We start from the raw sequence: 6,000 nt of genomic DNA, 5'->3' as shown, positions 1-6,000 counted from the left end.
TTCAATATATGTAGCTTGTTTTTACTTGTTTTATGGTTGTTTAAGATGTTGTTATTGATGGCAGCATGAATATGTATATAATGGTTTGGAATTGGGTATGTAAATGGTGTATGTACATGTGGTTAAATGGTGCAAATGGACTTTGGAAAATTCTGTGTTATAGTGTGCATATTGAAAATGGTTACAAGCTATCCAAAATGACCAAAATATGTTGTTAAATGTGTTAATGGTAAGGTACAAACCAGGATTGGTATGAAGGAAGTAGTTTGGTAAGTATTGAATATGTACTTGGTAAGTGATGAGAAGTATGTAGTAGGACAGTGTATGTTTTGGCTTAGAACCTTAAGTGTGTGACTCCAATTGGTATGAGACCAATTGAAAGTGAAACTAGGCACAAAATGTGCTAACTTTAATGAAGGAAGCTTATCAAAATTCTGCCTAAAAGGTGACTTGAAAAATAACCAAATCCGGATTAGTGACTTGAAAGCTTGAAAATTGACCATTTGGGCAGTAGTTAGTGTTTTGACCATAACTTACTCAAAACAGGTCCAATTGACTTGATATTTTTACCATGAATATTTGAGACATATATCTACAATTCTTATGAAGACACCAAAGCCCAGAAATGGCCAGAACTAAGCCAAATAGCTTTCACAAATTTAGGTCCAAAAACTGGCTGAACCAAAAGTGACCTAAAAATGACCTAAAGTTACCATTTTGGTACATTCTGTCCAGCATTGGTAAATTGACCATATCTTGGTCTACACAACTCAGAATGACCTAAAATTTTGCCTCGCGTGCAATAAGACATAGACCTACAAGTTTGTAGTTTTGACTGAAACCCGAAAACCGAGGGAACTAGGTCATCTGGCTAGGTCAAATTAGTATACGGAAATCCGGCAAATTGCAATAAAATGTAATATACTTGAAAATGAATTGGGTAACATGTACCAACACTAAAAGGCTATAAAATGTGACATATTGGTAACATTAAACCTAATTCACCTAGAGTGCATCGAGGGTCAACATTTTAGGTTGACTAAGGGAAATAATAGTATTCAATAAGTTAATTATTAAGCATTATTGTTAGAGATAGTTTAAATGAGTACTGAAACACTTCAAATTGTGTGCTTCAGTTAGCAAAGACTCAGGGAAGGGGAAGGAAACACTGAGTTAGGGCCAAGAGACATTTATCAGAGGTTTATACACAATAGTTATTTCTTTTGAATTTTTCAATTGAAATAAATTATGACTATTTGTATGTTATGGTTTTAAATTGTGGAAGTTTTTTTGAATGGAACTTTGATGGGTACTTATTGCTTGAAAAATATTGCAAATGGTTTGAAACCCTAGCTATCATGTATATTGATTGAATTCCTCGCTAGCTTGTCTAGTGGGACGAATTGACTTTGAATTCCCTCTCTGGTTGAAGTGTTGAGGTGTGTGCCTATTGAGGACGAATAGAATGAGTACTCATATTATTGCTAGCTAACTATGTTACTCCTTGCTAGCCATCGGCTTTTGGGACGAATTGGACTTTGGCAACGTGATTAAGCTGTGTGTATGATTTATTGATATTTATTTTGATATTGTGAAATGGAGTTTAAATTCTTTATGACATTTACTGTCTTTGAATTTAATTATGGTTTTAAGTATCCACTATTTATACGACTTATGATTTATGATTTAAAGTTGCATTTTGTTAATGTTGTGCACCACTAAGACATTGGCTCAGCGATAGCTTTTCATTGCTGTTGCAGGTAGACAGACTGACAGGGCGGTAGACTAGGCTGCTAGTGTTTCATTGAGAGTTCATCGGGTATATTGAGTATACCATACTTTGCATTTTATATTGTAATATACGTTCACTGTATGTATATATTGTTCTTGGTTTTGAGCAGTTATAAATTAAAATTGTACATTGAAGTTGTAAAATAAATTGTAAATTATTTTGGCTTGTAAAATTTGTAATATATTTCTTTTATCTCAGCTTTTGAAAACACTGAAAAATTATTATGGATTTGAGTTAACAAATATTGAGAACTTATTGTGTTGATTGGATATTGGAGTTTGGGGATTGAACAAAATATTGGAAGTGCTTTTTATAGGTTTTTAAAGAACTGTTTTATTCAAAATATAGATGGCACTCTGCCAAAATTTTTACAGAAATTATTAATTCTTCAAATGTGTTATCCGTTTCACTTGATTAAAAAATCTTTTAACACCTGTAAATAGTGCTCACCAGTGTAAAAAGAAGTAAGAAAAGGTTTAAAATCCCTTATAGTGTATTTAATGGGTTATCAGTAGACGAAGATGGTAATTCATTAGGTATACTACGGGATCATGTTATGCCTTACAGAGGGGTAGGGTGTGACAGACATTCCTCTCTTGCATCAATACACAGCCTAACCCATTGTGAGAAGCATCACTATATACTGTGTATTCTTTACCTGGGGTAGGTAAAGTCAAGACTAGGGCCTCATTAAACACCTCTTCAATTCATCAAAACTCTGTTGGCATTTATTCGTCCACTAAAATTTCACATCTTTTCAAAGTAATTTGGTCAATGGAGATGCCAACATGGAGAATCCCTTCACAAATCGACTGTAGTATCCAGCTTAACCCAGAAAACTGCGAATCTCTGTGATATTTCTGGGTGGTCTCCAATTAAGAACAACTTCTATCTTACTTGGATCTACCTTGATGCCCTCTACCGATACTACGTGCCCCAAGAAGGATATTTTCTTCAGCCAAAATTCACACTTCGACAATTTGGGGTATAGCTGTTTCTCCCTCAAAGTCTGCAGTATAATCCGCAGATGTTTATCATGCTCTTCTGCACTCCTCGAATAGACCAATATATCATTTATGAATACCACAATAAACTGGTCGAGATATGGTCTGAAGATAGTATTCATCAGATCCATAAAAGCAGCCGAAGCATTAGTTAACCCGAATGGCATGACCAAGAACTCATAATGGCCATAGCAGGTTCTAAAGGCAGTTTTAGGAATACTTTACTCTTGTACTTTTAGCTGATAATAACCCGATCTCAGGTCAATTTTGGAGAACATAACTGTACCCCTCAACTGATCAAACAAGTTATCAATACGGGGCAATGGGTATTTATTCTTTATTGTCACCTTATTCAACTGCCGATAGTCGATACATAAGTGGAGAGTGCCATCCTTTTTCTTAACAAACAACACTGGCGCTCCCCAAGGTGACACACTAGGGCAGATATAGCCCTTGTCAAGCAGCTCTTGTAACTGCACTTTCAACTCTTTCAATTATGCAGGTGCCATTCTATATGGTGTTATGGAGATTGGGTCCACACCAGGCATAACATCAATCTCAAACTGCACCTCTCTTTCTGGAGGTACAATCCAGGCAATTCATCAGGAAACACATCCTGAAAGTCACATACTGTAGGGATGTCCCTTAGTGTTGAACTCCCCACTTGGGTGTCTATCACATGTGCCAAGTATGCTTCACACCTCTTTCTGATCATCCTTCTAGCTAGTGCAGCCGAAATGATGTTTGATGGCAGTAAATGCCTCTCCCCATATATTACCACATCACCGTATAGAGGGAGACCAAAAGTGACTATCTTTAGTCTACAGTCAATCATGGCGTGATGTCTAGCTAACCAATCCATGCCCAAGATGATATCGTAATCTCTGAAAGGCATTTCAATCAAATCTGATAGAAAAACATGTCCTTAGATCACCAAATGATAGTCTCTATAGATTCTGTTGACCCGAACCTCTTGTCCTAACAGACTAGTTACTAGCACTTCAAAACCCATTTTGACACACAGAACAGCAAGTGAACTGACTATGCTAGCACTAACATACGAGTGGGTTGAACCAGGATCAAACAGTACAAATACATCTTGATCAGAGATACAGAATGTACTGGCTATAACATCGGAAGTCTCAGCCTCTTCTCTCTGTCTCATCGTATAAACCCTAGCTGAAGCACTTCCTTGTGCTGACTGGCCAATAGAACCCTGACTGCCAGAAGCATTGCCTCTACCTCTGCCTCTTCCTCTGCCAACCGGTTGTGAACCTCTGATAGTAGGACTCTGAACAGACCCTTCTGCAGTTATAGGAGCTGGCCCAAATCTAGGGACACTGGTGCAGTCCTTAGCAAGATGACCCTTGCCTCCACAGTTAAAACAAGCTCCCGTTGCCCAATAGCATTCTCCCCCATGAATCTTGCCACAAGTCTCACAGGGGTGGGGAGGATGTGAACCTGGTCGATCACGACCGGACTAAGGTGGTCTCTGTCCGGAGAATCTACCCCTTCCAAACCTTCTACCTCGACTTCTGCTAGGTCCCCCAAATTTTTTCTTCTTCCCAGAGGTACCACTAGGACTTTGCTCTACTGACTTTTCCCCTTTATCTTTCCCTAATTTCTCAGTCTCTCTGATTTTTCTTTTACTGGGGTCACTTCTGATTCAATTTTTTCTAACTCAAGTGCCTGAGAAATGAGCTCAGAGAAGTTACTGTGTCTGAATCCCACTACTTGCATCCTCAAAGTGGGCTTCAAACCAGTCTCAAATCTCTTGCACCTTTCCTTGCTAGTAGAAAGGAGACTCCCAGCATAGTGGCTTAAACGGGAGAACTCCCTCTCATATTCTGCCACTATTCTGTTGCCTTGCTTCAAACTCAGAAATTCTTATGGTTTCTGATTCACATATGCATCTGGGACGTATTTCTGTCTAAACTCTCTGATGAAGTCATCCTGGTCGATCTTGGTGGTTCAACCAAGTCAGAGGGGATGGTCTTCCACCAATCATAAGCATCCCCTTGTAGCAAAGATACCAAATATTCAAATTTCAGTTCATCTTGGCAGTGCAATTTCTTGAATACTCTGTCTATTCTTTTTAGCCATTGCTCTGCCTCTAGTGGGTCTACTGTACTCTTAAATTCCATAGCCCCATACTTCAATAGCTTGTCATACTATCTGACTGAAGTTTGAGGTTGCACCACAGTAGTCTGAGGTGTAGAGCATGAGCAAGCATACCCCCAGCCATTTGTTGAAACATTGCCGCCATCTGCTGTGCGAACTGTGCAAGAAACTGTGGCATTTGTGGGGCTGGTGCCACTAACCCACTGACATTTTGTAGAGCTGTGGCTTCCCCTTGTGCCTCAGCTTCAACAGATTGCTCAACAGAGTGATCCCCTTCTTCCATATCAGTATGGAGTTAGGATATCTCCTAAACAAATAACACAAGGAGATTCTCTCCGTTAGTTCATATTTATGATGTAATGCACTGTATGTAACAAATAAGGACATTGAGCAGTTGTACTTAGCAAAGAAAAGACACAAATTCATAAGTTAAAACATACTTTAAAAATTTGTTCTAATAACACTAAAACATGTTATACCTTACCCCTCTGTAAGGCATAACATGATACCGTAGAATACCTAATGAACTACTGAACTTCACCTATTGACAACTCATTAAGTACCCTACAAGGGATTTTAAAATCATTTTCTTACTTTTTAGAAGCGGTGAGTATTTTCTAATAGGTGTTAAACATTTAATTAGAGTTTGAAAACTAGTTAAAATTTTTGTCCCTTTTTATTTGTCCGGAAATTTTAGAAAAATTTCGGCAAAGTATCGTCTATATTTTGATAAAATAGTTCTTCAAATACCTAAAAAAAAAACACTTTCAATGATTTATCTCATCAACTCAACATCCACCATAATAAATTTCAACATTATTTCTCAAATTCCAAAATTTAAATCAATAATTTCCAATTCAAACATCATCAAAAATAATACTAAGTAATTTCATTCAAATTAAAACAAAATAATTTTATTCATATTTCATTAAAGTTAAAATAATTTACATTCATCAATCTAGAACTTACATTAGAAAAATCCAAACTAATATTATTACAAACCTTATACAACTGCTCATGACCAGTTCTACATGTACATACATTTATATACATCAAAATAATTATTACAATCAGGGTATAAAA

The sequence above is a fragment of the Hevea brasiliensis genome, chromosome 13 (genome assembly GCF_030052815.1).
Source record: "Hevea brasiliensis isolate MT/VB/25A 57/8 chromosome 13, ASM3005281v1, whole genome shotgun sequence".
Lineage (NCBI taxonomy): Eukaryota > Viridiplantae > Streptophyta > Magnoliopsida > Malpighiales > Euphorbiaceae > Hevea > Hevea brasiliensis.
The sequence above is the reverse complement of the archived record's forward strand: the minus strand, read 5'-3'. Positions refer to the sequence as shown.